Raw genomic sequence first — 20,865 nt, forward strand, 5'->3', positions numbered from 1 at the left:
ACCAGTCTCTCCCGCCATTATTTCTCGCCGCACCACATCACCGCACTCGCCGTCGTCCTCTCCTCGCCTCACGGCGTCGTGGGGCGAGCAAGAAAGCATGGCGAGAGAGACAGGGACATGGACAAGAAAGCCGTGGTCCTATTTCCATCCTCCAGTGAAAACTTGGTTCCCGAGACACCCAACAGTTTTGGAGCCGTGCGCGCCAGCAAGGCTGCAGCGCTGAAGCTGCTTGTTTCGTAGGCCTCATGGGTGGCGCGTGCTGACTAGATCCGGGCATGTTGCTGTAGAAGTGAGTGCTCGTAGAACCTAGCTCTGGTCGTGATAGATTCCGCATGTGTTGAGGCCAACTCCACCGCGTGATCCTATCCTGCCCGCCCCCGTCCGTTTGGGGTAAAAGGGACAAACGAGACGGCCCAGCGTGCAACGGCCCGGACCCATCTGGTCCGTTTTGTGTCCGTGCCGACACATTTCGAGCGCAAACTTGCGTCGGGTTTGGGTCTCGGCGAAAAGCGAACGAACGCTTCGAACGTCCGTGTCGAGGCCGCGTGGCAGGCGGCCACCTACCTCCCACCCGCCAACATAAATGCACACGAACGGGTGGCCCCACCTGTCATCCGCACAGCGACGGGTCGGCGTCCTTCTTAAATGGGACCCATGGACCGGTCGTCGTCCTCATCCCCACGCCGGCCCCTCTCTGCCCCCTCGAAAGTCGACACACCCAAACCCTAGCCACTCCCTGCCCTCGAGCTCGCTGGCCGGCCGCAGCCATGGGTCTGTGGAACCGCAAGGGGAAGCACGACCGCGAGCCGGCTCCTCCTCCGGCCGCTGCCGCAGATCCGTGAAAAAGGAGGAGCCCGCATCACCGCCGCGCTCCTCCTCCCGTCGAGCCCCCGCGTCACCGCCCCACTCCTCCCGTCGATCCCCCGTGCCGGCCCCCTTCGCCATTGCCCCTAGGCCCTCCGGTGAGCGCGACCGGCAGTACATCTGCGCGGACGTGTGCCGGAGGTACTGGGAGACGAGGACGCTGGTCCCGTGGAGCGACGCCCACCTCCCCAACGGATGGCACCTCTCCGCGGACCGGGTCCCCATCCCGCCAGTGCCGGCGACCGGCCGTGCACGGCGCGATGAGATCAACCGCCGCCGCCGCCGCCTCCCCGACGACCTGTACTACGAACACAGGTATGCCCCCGACTCCCCGCTGTGGGACACATGGCTCCAGGACGAGCACGACGTGCGGCGCGTGTCCTACTTCACCGGCACCGTGTCGGGGCCGCGGAGGCCACGTGCAGAGCCGCGCGGGCGTACGCGGGTGCGCGGCCTGAGGCCCACGCCGTCGCCTTCCCCGTCTCCGTCGCCACCTCCCCCTCCTCGCATGACAGCGGAGGAGGAGGCCCGTCTCCTGCAGCGTGTCATGGACGACTCCATGAACACGCACGACGAGCGGCAGTGGGACGGCCTGGAGGAGGCCATCACCCTCTCTGCCGCCGGGGACGTCGCGTTCCCGGAGCTGCAGCTGGCGGCCGTCACGGAGGATCCGATGGAGGAGGACCGGCCCGCGTTCGAGCCGCTGCTGGGCCAGGGGTGGGGCTGGTCCTGCACTGCGTAGGAGATGGCCGCCGACCTGGGCATGAACTGGTGCCCCACTCCGCCGCGGTCACCAGAGCGGGAGGCGTCGCCGCGGGAGGAGGTGGTGCAGGCACCTCTGGCCGTCCAGCCCGCCCCCATCTACCACGCACCGCCGCCCCACCTCTGGACGCCGCCGGAGTACGTCGACCTCGTCAGCGAGGACGACGACACTAGCGGCCAGTGAAGACGGCGACGGCCATGGCACCGACGGGCGCGGCAGGAGCGTGCAGGAGGAGTTTTTTTTATTTTATAATTATGTTAATTATGAAACTGGGCCTTTTAAGTGGCCGTTGAAACTGGACCGTTTTGTGGCCGACCCCTATATATGTTTTATGTTTTTTTTAAATGCGTTTATTTACTTTTTTAGTTATTTCATTCAATTTTTTGTTCCCATCCACCCCGGACACGATTTGGGGTGCGGCCGCGCGGTGGGCGCACGCATGACCCAATGGACACAGCCGGACACGGGTGAACCCATCGGTTCCCCAAACGGACAAAATTCGACCAATCCGGACATCCGTTTGGGGTCGTGCGGTGGAGTTGGCCTGAGGCCAGGCGAGGCGAGGACACAGACACTGGAGCGGGCAGGCTAGCTGCTGAGCTCGCGATTCCGCAACACGTCGATCATTGGAGTACGAAACGAACCAAGAACGCTCCTCTCCTTGCCGGCCGGCCGTCCAAGATCGGCAAGAAGAGAAGCACCGCGAAGAGCTGCTCCGATATATACTCTCTGTACTAGGTTTAGCTACAAATGTGTGCGAGCAAAGCATACCTACGTGCGTGCTTTCTTCTGGCACTGGCAGCAGGTGTGCGCCGCCGCCTGTCGGCTGGGCCCTGGTAATCCGCTGTGCTTTCCCTTTTTATGGCGATTCTCCCATGTACAGGTACGTACATTGGTTTTCCCTGAAACTATACGTGTACATTACTTGTTGGGTCATGGTGTTGCCCCAATTACTCTGACGACCGTGTGTCCTGACAGCACGTGTGTGTGATGGTGATGGTGATGGCAACGGACGGCCGAGCGAGCGCGAGCAGGCACGCGGTCACGGAACAACTGTTGCATGTGTTAGGCAATCGTTGGTTTGGAGTTACGGCCTACCTAGGGCCGCCGGCCGGGGTTTGAGATCAGAGCATAGAAACGTGGCGCAACATCGAGCGAGCCTCGCCCGCGCGCAGGTCTTGTTGGGCCACAACAACAGTAACAATAAGAGCATCTATAACCGGACCCCTCAAACCCGCCTCAGACGCGGGCCGTCCGGTCACGATTTCTCAACCCAGACGGACCACTCAAGCGGCCCTCAAACGCCCAGCCTGACAGGCAGCTCCCATATTCAGCCTAAATATGAGGCACATATGGGGAGCCCGGACACGCCCGCCGCGTTGGACCCGACAACCCCACCCCACCCCAAATGGCACCAAATCCACCAAACCATTCTTCCTCCTCCCGTCGCCCTCCAACCATTCCTGCGCCTGGACCCTCACCGTCTTCCACCCTTGCGGCCAATCCTCACCTCCGGTCCCGATCCACCGCCATTACATTGGAACCAAGTTGTGGCCGACCTCTAGTCCGGCAAAAAGAGGAATGATGGCTTAAGCTCCAACCAATATCAATTGGGTTCGGCGATGAAGAGGGTGATGTTGTCGTGGAGAATGGAAAAACCACAATGCCAAAGGGCAACCGCCAAGTCATGGGAAACAAGTGGGAGAAGGCAGGTGCCACCCTGATGCTGCGGCTACCAAAATGTGTCAACATGGACGGGCATTTTTTCCGTTGAGGGAGAACAAGGAGGAGAGGTACAAGCTCATGTTAGGTGCGCAAAAGGAAAGGATGAAGTGGGACCAGAAGAGGGCGGAGAAGAAGTTGGAAATTGAGAGGGAGAAGATCGAATTGGAGAATCAACAAGCGGCGATCAAATGGGACCTCGAGAAGGCCAAGACATTTGGCGACATAGAGCTTGAGAAGGAGAGGTTGCAACTCACACATGACGCGGAAGATGCGAAGATCATGTTGGCGGACGAGACCGTCTTAGATGAGCATGTGAAGAAGTGGCTTGCGGACAAGAAGAAGGAGATCAACGACCAAAGGGACTATGAGGCGGCGAGGGCGGCTGCGGCTCAGATGCAGGCGGAGGAGGCGGCCTGGATGCAGTTGGAGCAGGCAGCGCAGATGCAAGCGGAGCAGGACAAGGAGGACACATTCCGCCTGGAGCAGGATGCATTCTGCTCGGAGCAGGTGCCCGGCTAGTGATCCAAGGCCATCCTATTGGAAAACGTAGCATGTAATTTCAAAAAAATTCCTATGCTCATGCAAGATCTATCTAGGAGATGCATAGCAACGAGAGGGGAGAGTGTGTCCATGTACCCTCATAGACCGAAAGTGAAAGCATTAACTTAACGCGGTGGATGTAGTCAAACGTCTTCTCAAATCAACCTATCAAGTACCGAACGTACGACACCTCCGAGTTCTACATACGTTCAGCTCGATGACGCCCGTCGAACTCTTGATCCAGTAGATGTATGAAGGAGTCGATGAGTTCTGTCAGCACGACGGCGTGGTGACGGTGTCGGTGAACTGATCCGCGCAGGGCTTCTCCTAAGAACTACAACAATATGACCGAAGGAGTAAACGGCGGAGGGGGGCACTGCACACGGCTAAACCATTGATGTGCTTTGGGGTGCCCCCTGCCCCCATATATAAAGGAGGAGGGGAGGAGGCCGGCCACAAGGGGCATGCCAAGGAGTGGGGGAGGGGGGGAGGGGTCCTACTAGGACTCCACTCCTAGTACGATTTGGTCCCCCACTCTTTTTTCCTTTTCATGGAGGGAAGAGGAGAAGGAAAGGGGGGCGCCGTAGTCCAATTCGGACTCCCCATGGGAGGGGGGCGCGGCCACCCCTTGTGGGCTGCCTCCCCTCTCCCCTATGGCCCATGTAGGCCCAACAATTCCCCGGGGGGTTCCGGTAACCTCTCATTACTCCAAAAAAATACCCGAACCTTTCCGAAACCATTTCGGTGTCCGAATACTATCGTCTAATATCTCAATCTTTACCTCTCGACCATTTCGAGACTCATTGTCATGTCCGTGATCTCATCCGGGACTCCGAACAACCTTCGGTCACCAAAACACATAACTCATATAATACCTATCGTCATCGAACGTTAAGCGTGCGGATCCTACGGGTTCGAGAAATATGTAGACATGACCGAGACACCTCTCCGGTCAATAACCAATAGCAGAACCTAGATGCTCATATTGGTTCCCACATATTCTACGAAGATCTTTATCGGTCGAACCGCAATGTCAACATACGTTATCCCCTTTGTCATCGGTATGTTACTTGCCCGAGATTCGATCGTCGGTATCTTCATACCTAGTTCAATATTGTTACCGACAAGTCTCTTTACTTGTTCCATAATGCATCATCCCGCAACTAACTCATTAGTCACATTGCTTGCAAGGCTTCATATGATGTGGATTACTGAGAGGGCCCAGAGATACCTCTCCGATACTCGGAGTGACAAATCCTAATCTCGATCTATGCCAACCCAACAAATACCTTCGAAGATACCTGTAGAGCATCTTTATAATCACCCAGTTACGTTGTGATGTTTGATAGCACATAAGGCATTCCTCTAGTGTCCGGGAGTTGCATAATCTCATAGTCACACTAGTGCAGAACCGGACAATAGCACTGGTTTGTAAGGCCCTTTAGTGCCGGTTCCATAACCGGCACTAAAGTGTGGGCACTAAAGCCCCCCCCCCTTTAGTACCGGTTCAGCACGAACCGGTGGTAAAGGGCAACCACGTGGCACGAGCCAACTCCGGGGGGCTGGAGCCCTTTAGTACCGGTTGGTAATACCAACCGGTACTATAAGGTTTTTTTTTTAGTTTTATGATTTCTTTTTCATTTAATTTTGTGTTTCCATTTTAATTCTTTTTCGTTTGCTGGTATTTTACGATACTACACATTGTACACGTTATGCATATATATATATATATATATATATATATATAAATAGAATTTCTAGTAGAACCAATCATGCATATATATATCATCAATGTCTCACAAACCACCATATTAATTAATTCACACATACACAAATGTATAGCTATATACAATTTCTCCTACATATGCATGTTGCCTTCGGAGCCAGTGGCATTAGCCTAATTGGTGCCTTCGGAGCACGATGACAATTGGAAGTGGTTTTCATGGGGGCGATAGCGGGTAATAGTATTCTCCCTTCGGATTTATGACCTGATCGAGCAAAAATCCGGCTATTTCCTTTTGAAGTGCTTCTACGCGCTCCGTTTCTAGGAGCTTCTCCCACACCTCTCTGAACTGTTAAGAAGGAGATCAATATGCATGTGTATTAGTTGTGTGACTAGATATCGATAATGGTGTAAAAATTGTGAATAGTGTTCTGACAAGCATACCCATTCCTGTCTTTGAGATCTGCTCCTTTCGGACGCCATCATGCGAATATTCTCGCAAACGCAGAATGCACACAGATCAGTCCCCTACGCCTGCTTCAGGGCCTTTACGAGAATGGAATTTGATCAGATAATAATTAATCAAGCATGATAATTAAAGAGATGGCAGCTAGCTAGCTAGCTAGTACTACTTAATTACTTACCTTGGGTCGAAACCATTGAAGCTTTTTTTTTTCCATTCGCCATCCGTGACGCTGATGAACCTTGTCCAAGCCCTGCCCGCCGACAAAGAAAATGAATAAAGGGGTTATTAAATAGTTCATATCATGAAATGACGAACTAAATAGGCCGAGATATATAGTTAATAATGATTGAAATTACCTGTTGACTATCCCAAACAAGATGTTATAGTCAGTTTTAACTTTGAGTAGTGAGTCCAGTATTTCAACTGTTCCGGCGTCAACTTTAATGATACACAAGACCCAGTGAAATCTGCATGCACACACGTTTGCATGTCTTAATTAAGCGGGCATATGTAAGCAAAAACATGTAGCTAGCTAGTAGGCAAAAACAGAGAATTTGTAGTACAAGACAGTGTGACTCACTGGAAGTTGTAACGAAGTAGTATATCTTCATTGTATTTGATGCGCTTCAAGAACTCTAGCATGTTGTCCTCTACGTCCTTTTGATGATGTGGATTTATCCGCCATGTGTATTCATTAACGGTGTTTGGGTCAATGAACCCAATGCCATAGTGTCCACCTTTTCTCATTTCATACATCTTCATCCTGCATAATACCACAGAAAAGAATATAGTGAGGATAATTACAGGTAATGATTGATCAAAAGGATCACTACAGCTAGCTTGAGACTTAAATTACAGAAAGAAATCACTTACAGACAATAGCAACTGACGATAGATTTGTCGAGTGCGTCTTGATTGTATAACTGAAACAGTTCAGAATACTCAACGGACAGAGCTTTCTCATGGAAGTAATGCTCCTCCTTGACATTCACCATGAGGGACAATCGATCTGAAATCTTGGTAATGTTCATGTACCATTGATGCAATTCATACATTCTCGTTGGGAGGTTCTTAACCTTGTCTGGCTCGACCAAAGGTTGACTCCGGACATATTTCCGTTTTATTTCATCCTCTCTAAGTACAGGCATGGGCTCGATCTCGAGTAGTTGTCCAACAGTGATGTTGAGAACTTCAGCCTGCATTGTATGGTCCTTGGTTATTACCACATTGCCCACCTCGGGAACGTAAACTGTTTGCCCACAATAATATTGGGTGCACGTACTGTCACGTGTTGTTGGCACAACAAGCGAGGGGATCGATTGCGCCGCCTGTTCTCCCAGCTGGGGAATGGTTTTCCCGCATTTTTTGACAGCCGCTTGTTGTTTGCTCGATCCCGAGCTCGCCTCCTTACGTAGACGTGCTCGATTTAACTTCCTGATGTGGCGCTCATAGTCTGTGTCAACAGGCTTGGGAGCTGGTGGTTGAGCCATACGAATGAAGTGGTCAATCGTTTCCTCAGGCACTTTCTCCCTTGGCGGCGGTGGCGGTTTCGGTGCAAAATGGGCTTCCACCTCGGCCTTCGATATGGCTGCGTTTTCCTCCTCGGACTTGTCATAAGCCCTCTACGGAAGAGGCGTGAGGCTTGGACCATATTTATATCGCTTGCCTCGACTGTACTTCCTATACTACATCGACTCGTACCGCTACGCACCATAGCTGCAGGGTGTCTCTTCTGCGATTGCTGAGGCGGCGGAGACGGCTGACGGGGCTGAGTTGGACGAGGAGGAGTGGCCAGAAGCTGTGCCGGACTTGGAGGAGTGGCCTGAGGTTGTGCCGGACTTGTAGGAGGAGTGGACGTCTGACGCTATGGCGGACTTGGAGGAGGAGGAGTGGCCTGACACTTTGCCGGACTTGGAGGAGGAGTGGCCTGACACTTTGCCGGACTTGGTGGACTTGCAGGAGCGGGAGTCTGCTGACTCGGTGGCGGACTTCGACGAGGAGTCGGCTGACGCGGTGTCGGTGGCCTTCGAAAGATGATGCAATCATTTTTCCATAGGATGATACGATGTTTGGCCTCTCCAAGAAAGCGCTCGTCGTCACCTCCAGGAATGTCAAGCTGTAGCTCCGAATATGGTGGGTCCACCACCTCATCAACAAAGACACGAGCATAGCCCGCTGAAATCGGGTTGCAATGGAAGGTTGCCTCGGGGGGATTTGTAAAAGCAACGGCATCCGCCACCTTCATGGATATGTTCGTTATTTTGACATGTAGCTCGCAGTTAGTGTTCTCCGTGATGTCATCCACGGGGTATCTACCCAGCATTGCGTCGTCCGGGGCGGAACCCACGCTGCTTCTCGGCATGGATGGGGCGATGCTATCCAATGCTGGATCATCCGCTAGAAGCTGCAGCTGCTGAGACCCCCTTTGCTGGGTAAGTGAGTCGATCTGCTCCTGCTACCGCTGGAATTTGACTGCCAATTCTGCTTGACTTGCTTCTAGGCCTTGAAGGCGTTCATAGTCCCGCTTCCTCTGCTCCTCCTCCATCTTCCTCTTCTTCTCCTCCACAATCTTCTTTCTCGCACGGGTTCTGTAGTCGGTGTTCCAGTCTGAAAACCCCTTGCCTCGTGTTCTTCCCGGGTGTTCAGGATTTCCCAGGGCACGCGTAAGCTCGTCGTTCTCTCTGTTGGGCTGGAACACCCCCGATCGTGCCTCTTCTATTGCATCAAGTATCGCATCGTCGGCTCCCTTCAGACTTGCCTTCGTCGAAACATTGCCTGTCTTCGGGTCCAACTCCCCCCCATGCGCATAGAACCAAGTCCTGCACCTGGGGGGCCAGCTTTTAGTAACCGGAGTGACACCTGCATCCTCCATCTCTTTCTCAGACTTATCCCACTTAGGCATTGCCACCGCATAGCCACCTGGCCCCAGCTTATGGAACTTATCCTTTTTTCGGCATTCTTCTTATTTATTCTCGACCGTTCCTTAGCTAATTCCGAATCCTTGAATTTCACGAAATCGTCCCAATGAGCACGTTGGTTCTCTAGTGTTCCCTCGAATACTGGAGTCTTCCTTCCTCCCTTGACGTACTTGTCCCATTCACGATTCTTGTGGTTCTTGAATGCAACCGCCATCTTCCTAAGAGCAGCGTCCTTGACTTTCTGCACATCTGCTTTTGTGAAATGATCTGGTAGGGTGAAATGTTCCATGAGAGTATCCCAAAGCAGATCTTTTTGATTCTTGTCGACAAAAGTAACATCTGGACGTGGCTTTGCTGGCTCTCTCCATTCTTGAAGTTTGATCGGGAGTTGGTCCTTCACAAGAACTCCGCACTGACGAACGAACTTGTCCGCAATCTTCTTAGGCGCTAACGGTTCGCCATTAGGTCTGACTGCCTCGATATTGTACTTTACGCCCTCCTTCAACTTTTTTTTCGGGCCTCGTTTCGTCCTTTTGCCTGAAGATTTGCTCGATCCGGATGGCTGAAAGAACAAAGATCGATTTGTTAATATATCTTCAAGTCATTTAAAACATGTGATGATCACCAGATGCCTGCTTATATAAATATACCTCACCGGTCTTTGTTGTTTCAGGATCAACATGTTCTTCGTCATCGTCATAATCGTAGTTCATGACTTCATCAATTCTGTCGTCGCGATCGAATATCATATCACCCTCTCTGGTGTTGTTTAGAAATTCGGAGCCGTCATAATCTTCTTCTTCATTCTGATCATCATCTGGCCCGCGTATCATATCGAACATGGTCTGTTCTCCCTCTCTGTCGGTATTGTCTGCCATAGCATTTATTTAACTAATCCAAAAGAAATATAAAACAATTTAGTATTCAAATTACATCGTCTCGAATAATACATATAATCTCGAATACATCGTCTAGAATAATAGATATAATCTCGAATACATCATCTTGAATAATATATAATATTGAATAGTACATCACTAGCTAGGTAGCTAATTAAAGATCGAATACTACAGAAGAATCTAGGACACTCGCGGTTCCTGCGGTGCGGGCGGTGGACACCCAAAGAGAAGGAACCCTCACAGGATCATAGCTGAAGTGAGATCCCCGAAGAAACTGCCAGGTATTGGAGAACCTGCCGCCTTCTAACGCAACCATGTAGCGATGGACGTGCTCGTCCTCCTCCCTGACACGGCGACGTACCACCTCTGGCAGGGCCAGGTCCCTTCGGACCAAAACTGGCCCACGCGAACGCCACCAAACGAGATCAGGGTCGACGACGGGACCCGGGGCCGGGTTCCTCATCAAGCGGCGCGCCCCTCCAGGCAGCACCTCCCAGTGCCAGCCCGGCGGAGCCCGGTCCCAGACATGGGTCAGCCGGACGTCGTCGCGGACGGGTCGACAGCGAGGATGCGGGCCGGGCATCATCGAGAACAAATACTAGCTATATGCCCGCAAAAAGTAACATTTTTTTAATGATTGGATCTTGATAACTAAAATTTCTAACATTTCTATATAACACTAAATACGCTATCATTGCATATGTCAAAAATCTATATACTATTTCATACTAATTAAGCATCTAACACTAAAAACAGAAAACACAACTTCTATACATCCATTAAAAAACTGAAAAACAACATTATATAAAAAAATTCCATACTAATTAAACACTAATTATATTCATCTAACATGCATTCATACATATATAACAGTGAAAAAATAATAATCTAAATAATCTAAACTAATTAAACATACAAAATACGTATATACTAATATATACATGCATTAATTCATACATATGTACGTGTGTGTGTGTGTGTGTGTGTGTGTGTGTGTGTGTGTGTGTGTGTGTTCATCATGCTTGTGTGTGTGTGTGTATGGGCTCGGGGAGGGGCGGCGCCCATGGTGGCCGCCGGGGGCGAGGGAGAGGGGTTAGAGGGGGAGAGCTCACAGCGGGGCGACGGCGACGGCGAGGCGACGGCCGGGGGCGGTGATGGGCCAGGGCGTGACGCGGGGACGGCGCGACGGGGACGGGCCCGAGGCGGCGACGGAGACGAGGGCGGTGACTGGGACGGGGGCGGCGACGGGGACGGGGGCGGCGACTGGGACGGGGGCGGCGACGGCGACGATGTCGATCGATCGGGGCGCGCGGGCGGTGCTTCAATGGGGAAACAGAGGAAGAAACAGAGGGAGAATGAAATTTTCACAAGTGTTGTATATATAGGAGAGGCCTTTAGTACCGGTTGGAGCCACCAACCGGTACTAAAGGCCAGTTTTGGCCAGCCCAAGCGGCGGGAAGCGACCCCCTTTAGTACCGGGTGGTGGCACAAACCGGTACTAAAGGCCCCCCTTTAGTACCGGTTGGTGGTTCCAACCGGTACTAAAGGCCTCGCGCTACCACTCCAAAGTTTAGTCCCACCTCGCCGGGCGAAGGGCAGCCGCACAGGTTTATAAACCCAGCCGCGGCTACCACTTCGAACTCCTCTATATAGCAGGCTTGTGGGCCTAAACTCTGCGCGCTGCCCTGTGAGTCTGCTGGGCCTTTAAGGCCTATAATTACACACCTGTGGCCTATCAGGCCCACAGGGCAGCGCCCCAATTTTTTTATATTTTTTTCTTTTCTGCTTTATTTTCTTCTATTTATTTTTGCGTAGTTTTTTGTATAGTTTTTTCTTTTCTGTTATATTTATTTTCTTCTATTTATTTGTGAGTAGTTTTTCATCTAGTTTGCCAAAATTCAATATTTTCAGAGTTCATTTTGTAGTGATTTTCAATTTCACGGTCATTTTGTAAATGATTGAAAAATAGCAAATATAATTTTTTTTCTTTTCTGCTTTATTTTTTCTTCTTTTTATTTCTGAGTAGTTTTTTCTTTTCTGCTATATTTATTTTCTTCTATTTATTTCTGAGTAGTTTTTTTGTATAGTTTTTTTCTTTTCAGCTTAGTTTTTCTTCTTTTCTGCTATTTTTTCTTTTCCGCAAAACTTGATGGTCAAAGTCTGGAGTTATAACTTAAAAAAAAAGAAATGTCGACGTGCAATTAGTTTTTGCCATAAGAGAAGAAGTCCGGAGTTGTAATAAGTTATTAAAAATAAAAAAGAGGTGCAATGCTCGTTAATTTGCTTCAATCCTTTCGGAATAGTGTAAACTGCACTGCGCATAGCTCCGTGCAGTCTACCGTATTCCTGAAGGCTTGAAGCTAAGCAACGTGAGCATTGAGCCTCTTCTTCATCGTCTCTGCACTCAGGGCTTATAAACCGCTCCTAGTCCCTCTCACTTTGCGAGGTGGGACTAAAAAACTGCTTACGTCTGGTTCATCCATGAACCGGTACTAAAGGTGCTCGTGGGGCCCCAGCCTTACCTGACACAACCTCATTAGTACCGGTTCGTGGTACAAACCGGCACTAAATGGTGATGGTGGGGCCGTAGCCTGACCGGAGGCTGACACAGCCTCTTTAGTACCGGTTCCTGGCATGAACCGGTACTAAAGGCTCGCCACGAACCGGTGCTATTGATCGCCGCCACGAACCGGCACTAGTGTACACATTAGTGCCAGCTGAAATTCCAACCGGCACTATTGTGCTTCACATTTGACCCTTCGCCACGACCCGGTACTAAAGGGGGTGCGCTGGCACAGGTGCGGTGCGGCAAGTTTAGTCCCACCTAGCTAGCCGAGGGGCGACCGCACTGGTTTATAAACCCCCTTGCGGTCGCTCTCTCGAGCTCCTCTCCAAAGCAGGCCTACTGGGCCTACGTGTTCTTTGCTGCCCTGTGGGCCCACTTGGCCTTTGCGGGCCTGCATCCTGGCCCAACAACAGGTTGGGTTTCTAGTCGTATGCAGGCCGCTCTGGCCTAGTAGGCGGGCTTTTTTTATTTTTTTTGCTTTATTTATTTTTGTGTTGTTTTTTTTGTGTATTTAGAGTTTCTTTGTGAATATTTTTGCTTTAGGTACAAAAAATTACAAACTTTCTGTTAGTGCCCGTAGTTTTCAAATTTGAATAGTTTAAATTTTGAATTATTTGAAATTAGTGTGAATCACTAGTTTGTGAATAACTTAACTTTAAAAATCAGTAAAGGCATGAAAGAATTTGTTTGCACATAAAATTTCTTCGCGTTTCAAATGCCAAAACACATAACTACCCTAACTATTACAGAGATTCCCCTCTGGGTGTGAAACACAGAAGAAAGTGATGATAATGAAGCCGATCACATCCCAGATCTTTGGGTGTGAAACTTTTTCTTCGCGTGTGTCCCTTTGCGCCGTAACCATGGAAAATCTTCATCATTTAACGGGATGCTCGGGTCAATATTCACTGTGAATGGAGCAATTTCATCAAACTTTTCATAATCTTCTGACTTGTCTGTCTTGTCATCCGCTCCCACGATGTTTCGCTTCCCAGAAAGAACTATGTGCCGCTTTGGCTCATCGTACGATGCATTCGCTTCCTTATCTTTTCTTTTTCTTGGCTTGGTAAACATGTCCTTCACATAGAAAACTTGTGCCACATCATTGGCTAGGACGAATGGTTCGTCTGCATACGCAAGATTGTTGAGATCCATTGTTGTCATTCCGTACTGCGGGTCTTCCGTTACCCCGCCTCGTGTCATATTGACCCATTTGCACCGAAACAAAGGGACCTTTAAACCACGTCGATAGTCAAGTTCCCATATGTCCTGTATATAACCATAATATGTTTCCTTTCCCGTCTTGGTTTCTGCATCAAAGCGGACACCACTGTTTTGGTTGGTGCTCTTCTTATCTTGGGCGATCGTGTAAAATGTATTACCAGTTATCTCGTACCCTTTGAAAGTCATTATATTCGAAGATGGTAACTGGGACAGCAAGTACAGGTCATCTTCAATAGAGGTGTCATGCATGGTACGTGTCTGCAACCAGCTGGCGAAACTCTTGGTTTGTGTTCATCCATATACGGAGCCACCAAGGCGGAATTCTGTAGAACTGTGTAGTGTGCTTCAGTGAGAGAATGTCCGTCCATACATATTATTTGTTCCCCTCCTAGCGTGCCTTTTCCATCCAGTCTGCCCTTATGTCGCGATTCAGGAACACCAATCGGCTTAAGGTCAGGAATAAAGTCAATACAAAACTCAATGACCTCCTCATTTTGATGGCCCTTGGAGATGCTTCCTTCTGGCCTAGCACGGTTATGAACATATTTCTTTAAGACTCCCATGAACCTCTCAAAGGGGAACATATTGTGTAGAAATACAGGACCCAAAACGTTAATCTCTTCGCATAGGTGAACTAGGATGTGCGTCATGATGTTGAAGAAGGATGGTGGGAACACCAACTCGAAACTGACAAGACATTGCACCAAATCATTTTGTAACCTTGGTATGATTTCTGGATCGATTACCTTCTGAGAGATTGCATTGAGAAATGCACATAGCTTCACAATGGCTAATCGAACGTTTTCCGGTAGAAGCCCCCTCAATGCAACCGAAAGCAGTTGCGTCATAATCACGTGGCAGTCATGAGACTTCAGGTTCTGGAACTTTTTCTCTGCCATGTTTATTATTCCCTTTATATTCGATGAGAAGCCAGACGGTACCTTAATACTGAGCAGGCATTCAAAGAAGATTTCCTTCTCTTCTTTCGTAAGAGCGTAGCTTGCATGACCCTGATGTATGCCGTCTTCTCCGTGCATACGTTGCTGGTCCTCCCGTGCCTCAGGTGTATCTTTTGTCTTCCCATACACGCCCAAGAAGCCAAGCAGGGTCACGCAAAGATTCTTCGTCATGTGCATCACGTCGATTGCGGAGCGGACCTCTAGGTCTTTCCAATATGGCAGGTCCCAAAATATAGATTTCTTCTTCCACATGGGTGCGTGTCCGTCAGCGTCCTTCGGAACAGGTTGTCCGCCAGGACCCTTTCCAAATATCACCTTCAAATCCTTGACCATATCATGTACATCAACACCAGTACGGTGGCGAGGCTTCGTCCGGTGATCCGCCTCACCTTTGAAATGCTTGCCTTTCTTTCTTACGAGATGCCTGCTCGGAAGAAATCGACGATGTCCCAGGTACACATTATTCCTACAACTCTCCAAATATATACTGTCGGTATCATCCAAATAGTGTGTGTATCCGCGGTATCCCTTGTTTGTCTGTCCTGAAAGGTTACTGAGAGCAGGCCAATCATTGATAGTCATGAACAACAACGCCTTTAGGTCAAATTCTTCCTGTATGTGCTCATCCCACGCACGTACACCTGTTCCATTCCACAGCTGTAATAGTTCTTCAACTAATGGCCTTAGGTACACATCAATGTCGTTGCCGGGTTGCTTAGGGCCTTGGATGAGCACTGGCATCATAATGAACTTCCGCTTGATGCACAACCAAGGAGGAAGGTTATACAAACATAGAGTCACAGGCCACGTGCTATGGTTGCTGCTCCGCTCCCCAAAAGGATTAATGCCATCTGTGCTTAGAACAAACGGATGTGGTGCGCCATTACTATGTCAATTAGTAATGGCGCACGATACAACGGTGCGCCATTAGTAACAAATTTTTTTTATGTTTTTTTTTCAAAACTACTAATGGCGCACCACACACCAGGTGCGCCATTAGTAATATATTACTAATGGCGCACCGAGACATGGTGCGCCATTAGAATGTAGTAATGGCGCACCACATCACAGGTGCGCCATTAGTGGCTATTCCATCTATAGCCCTTTTTGTAGTAGTGCTTTCTTCATGACTTATACATGTTCCTATGAGTATGAGATTATGCAACTCCTGTTTACCAGAGGAACACTTTGTGTGCTACCAAACGTCACAACATAACTGGGTGATTATAAAGGATCTCTACAGGTGTCTCCGAAGGTACATGTTGGGTTGGCGTATTTCGAGATTATGATTTGTCACTCCGATTGTCGGAGAGGTATCTCTGGACCCTCTCGGTAATGCACATCAATATAAGTCTTGCAAGCAATGTAGCTAATGAGTTAGTTACGGAATGATGCATTACGTAACGAGTAAAGAGACTTGCCGGTAACGAGATTGAACTAGGTATTGAGATACCGACGATCGAATCTCGGGCAAGTAGACAAAGAGAACAACGTATGTTGTTATGCGGTTTGACCGATAAAGATCTTCATAGAATATGTGGGAGCCAATATGAGCATCCAGGTTCCGCTATTGATTATTAACCGGAGACGTGTCTCGGTCATGTCTACATAGTTCTCGAACCCGTAGGGTCCACACGCTTAAGGTTTCGATGACAGTTATATTATGAGTTTATGAGTTTTGATGTACCGAAGGAGTTCGGAGTCCCGGATGAGATCGGGGACATGACGAGGAGTCTCAAAATGGTCGAGACGTAAAGATCAATATATTGGACGACTATATTCGGACATCGGAAAGGTTCCGAGTGATTCAGGTATTTTTCGGAGTACCGGACAGTTACGGGAATACGTATTGGGCCTTATTGGGCCATACGGGAAAGAAGGAAAAGGGCCTCAAGGGTGGCCGCACCCCTCCCCTTGGTCTGGTCCGAATTGGACTAGGGAAGGGGGGCGCCCCCTTCCTTCCTTCTCCTTTTCCCTTCCTCTTTTCCTATTCCATATGGGAGGTGGAATCCTACTAGGACTAGGGAGTCCTAGTATGACTCTACACTTGGTGCGCCCCCTCCTAGGGCCGGCCTCCTCCTCCCTTGCTCCTTTATATACGGGGGCAGGGGGACACCCCTTGACACACAAGTTGATCTTCGTGATCGTTCCTTAGCCGTGTGCGGTGCCCCCCTCCACCATATTCCACCTCGGTCATATTGTTGTGGTGCTTAGGCGAAGCCCTGCATCGGTAGAACATCATCAGCGTCACCACGACGTCGTACTGACGGAACTCATCCCTGATACCCTGCTGGATCGGAGTCCGGGGATCGTCATCGAGCTGAACGTGTGCTGAACTCGAAGGTGCCGTACTTTCGGTGCTTGGATCGATCGGATCGTGAAGACGTACGAATACATCAACCGCGTTGTCATAACGCTTCCGCTTACGGTCTACGAGGGTACGTGGACAACACAACACTCTCCCCTCTCGTTGCTATGCATCACCATGATCTTGCGTGTGCGTAGGAAAATTTTGAAATTACTACGTTACCCAACAAAAACCACATCTAAAAAGAGGCTAGATGAATTATTTATTACTAAACAGAACAAAAAACAAGGAACAAAAATAAAATTGGGTTGCCTCCCAACAAGCGCTATCGTTTAACGCCCTAGCTAGCCATAAAATCAAGGATAGATCTAAGTATTGCCATCTTTAGTATTGGTAAAGAAAAAAGAAAATTTCTTATCTATAGCATTTATCCTTCTATTTTGGGAAAGCACATGGCCATTAATGGAGGAAGAAAGATTAAGCACGTTACGGAAATTTGCATCTACGCTAGCCTTCATTTCTTTAATAATTTCGTTTTGATAACAGCATAAGAGAGTGGTAAATTCAACCTTATCATTCATGGGGTGCCCAAATATAGTTTTCATTTTTTCATAGGTATATATAGCATCCCCCTCAAGAAAACCTTCTTCAAAAATAGAATCTAAAACTTGCTTAAACGAAGAGGGTAAGCTGACATAAAAGCTTTTTAGGTATATCTCAATTTGATATTGTGGCACATAGCTTGCTCGAATCCTTAATAGCATATCCCAAGCATCTTTTAAAGACTTATCAAGTAAATAACAAAAAATTCCGGAGTCCTCTTCATCAAAATTATTCTAAACACATATTACACCTTGCCGTTTTTGATTGAGAATTGTATCTGTGGCTACTGCTGTTTTGCCAGTCTGTCTGTCCCCAATAATTAAACTATCATTGGTCACCCCGGTAGGTCTTTCGATAGCATCATTATTTATGAGCTTAGAGATGACAGAGGGACTATCCAAAGTACTAAAACTAGGGAGAGAACCCTTAGCCTTTCTCGATTCAGCCATGGCAAAGGGAAGGCAAAAGGTAAAGAAAGGGCGAATAAAACGGCAAGGGTGAAGTGGGGGAGAGGAAAACGAGAGGCAAATGGCAAATAATGTAATGTGAGGGAGATGAGTTTGTGACGGGAACTTGGTATGTCTTGACTTGAGCGAAGACCTCCCCGGCAACGGTGCCAGAAATCCTTCTTGCTACCTCTTGAGCATGCGTTGGCTTTTTCCTTTAAGAGGAAAGGGTGATGCAGCAAAGTAGCGTAAGTATTTCCCTCAGTTTTTGAGAACCAAGGTATCAATCCAGTAGGAGGCTCCACGCAAGTCCCTCGTACCTACACAAACAAACAAGAACCTCGCAACCAACGCAATAAAGGGGTTGTCAATCCCTTCACGGCCACTTGCGAAAGTGAGATCTGATAGAGATAATAAGATAAGATAAATATTTTTGGTATTTTTATGATATAGATTCAAAAGTAAAGATTGCAAAATAAAGTAGATTGGCAACTTATATGATGGAAAATAGACCCGGGGCCATAGGTTTCACTAGTGGCTTCTCTCAAGATAGCATAAGTATTACGGTGGGTGAACAAATTACTTCGAGCAATTGATAGAAAAGTGCATAGTTATGACAATATCTAGGCATGATCATGTATATAGGCATCACGTCCGCAACAAGTAGATAGAAACGATTCTGCATCTACTACTGTTACTCCACACATCGACCGCTATCCAGCATGCATCTAGAGTATTAAGTTCATAAGAACAGAGTAACACATTAAGCAAGATGACATGATGTAGAGGGATAAACTCAAGAAATATGATATAAACCCCATCTTTTTATCCTCAATGGCAACAATACAATACATGCCTTGCTGCCCCTACTGTCACTGGGAAAGGACACCGCAAGATTAAACCCAAAGCTAAGCACTTCTCCCATTGCAAGAAAGATCAATCTGGTAATCCAAACCAAACTGATAATTTGAAGAGACTTTCAAAGATAACCAATCATACATAAAAGAATTTAGAGGAGATTCAAATATTTCTCATAGATAAACTTGATCATAAACCCACAATTCATCAGATCTCGACAAACACACTGCAAAAAGAGTTACATCGAATAGATCTCCAAGAAGATCGAGGAAAACTTTGTATTGAGATTCAAAGAGAGAGAAGAAGCCATCTAGCTAATAACTATGGACCCGAAGGTCTATGGTAAACTACTCACAACTCATCGGAGAGCCCTTGGTGATGTTGTAGAGGCCCTCCGTGATCGATTGCCCCTCTGGAGGAGCGCCAGAAAAGGCTCCAAGATGGGATCTCACGGGTACAGAAGGTTGCGACGGTGGAAAAAGTGTTTCGTGGTGCTCCTAGATGTTTTTGGAGTACGTAGATATATATAGGCGAAGGAAGTCGGTCAGGGGAGCCACGAGGGGCCCATGAGGCAGGGGGCGCGCCGGCCACCCTCGTGGCCTCCTCGGCTGCTTCTTGACGTCCACTCCAAGTCTCCTGGATTGTGTTTTTTTTCCAAAAAGATCGCTCCCGAAGGTTTCATTCCGTTTGATATTCCTTTCCTTCGATATACAAAAATAGGCAAAAAAAACAGCAATTTGGACTGGGCCTTCGGTTAGTAGGTTAGTCCCAAAAATGATATAAAAGTGTATAGTAAAACCCATAAACATCCAAAACGGGTAATATAATAGCATGGAACAATCAAAATTATAGATACGTTGGAGACGTATCAGATACCCTAAGGAAACAATTGGGTACACCTTCTACCACAGATCCGAAAGCAAGTTTTTTTGTTGCCAAGAACGGAACCTTTCTAGAGAAGGAGTTTCTCTCAAAAGAAGTGAGTGGGAGGAAAGTAGAACTTGATGAGGCAATTGTACCTTCTCTCAATTTAGAAAGTAGCTCACCCGAGAAATCCGTTCCCGTGATGTCTACACCAAGTGGAGAGGAAGCTAATGATAATGATCATGAAATTTCACATCAAGTTGCTACAGAACATCGTAGGTCAAACAGAGCATGATCCGCACCAGAGTGGTATGGTAACCCTGTTCTGGAGGTCATGTTACTTGACCATGATGAACCTACAAACTATGAAGAAGCTGTGATGAGCCCGGATTCCGATAAATGGCTTGAGACCATGAAATCTGAGATAGGATCCATGTATGAGAATAAAGTGTAGACTTTGGTGGACTTGCCCGATGATCAGCAAGCCACTGAGAATAAGTGGATCTTTAAGAGGAAGATGGACGCTGATGGTAGTGTTACTATCTACAAAGCTCGACTAGTCGCAAAAAGGTTTCCGACAAGTTCAAGGTGTTTACTACAATGAGATTTTTTTCAACCTAGCGATGCTTAAGTCCATCCGAATCATGTTAGCAATTGCCATATTTTATGAAATCTGGCAAATGGATGTCAAAATTGCATTCCTTAATGGATTTATTAAAGAAGTGTTGTATATGATGCAACCAGAAGGTTTTGTCAATCCTAAAGGTGCTAACAAAATGTGCCAGCTCCAACGATCCATCTGTGGACTGGTGCAAGCATCTCGGAGTTGGAATATACACTTTGATGAGTTGATCAAAGTACATAGTTTTATACAGACTTTCGGAGAAGTCTGTATTTACAGGAAAGTGAGTGGGAGCACTACAACATTTTTGATAAGTATATGTGAATGACATATTGCTGATCGGAAATGGATCAGTCAAAGAAGGAGTTCTTTCCTGTATCATAATGTGTAAAGTTGAGTAAGACTCAAAACCCGACCACAGTAGAAAATAGAAAGAGAATGAAAGTCATTCCCTATCCCGCAGCCATATGTTCTATAAAGTATGCTATGTTGTGTACCAAACCTATTGTGTACCTTA

Source organism: Triticum aestivum, chromosome 7B (assembly GCF_018294505.1).
Source record: "Triticum aestivum cultivar Chinese Spring chromosome 7B, IWGSC CS RefSeq v2.1, whole genome shotgun sequence".
NCBI classification, from domain to species: Eukaryota; Viridiplantae; Streptophyta; class Magnoliopsida; order Poales; family Poaceae; genus Triticum; species Triticum aestivum.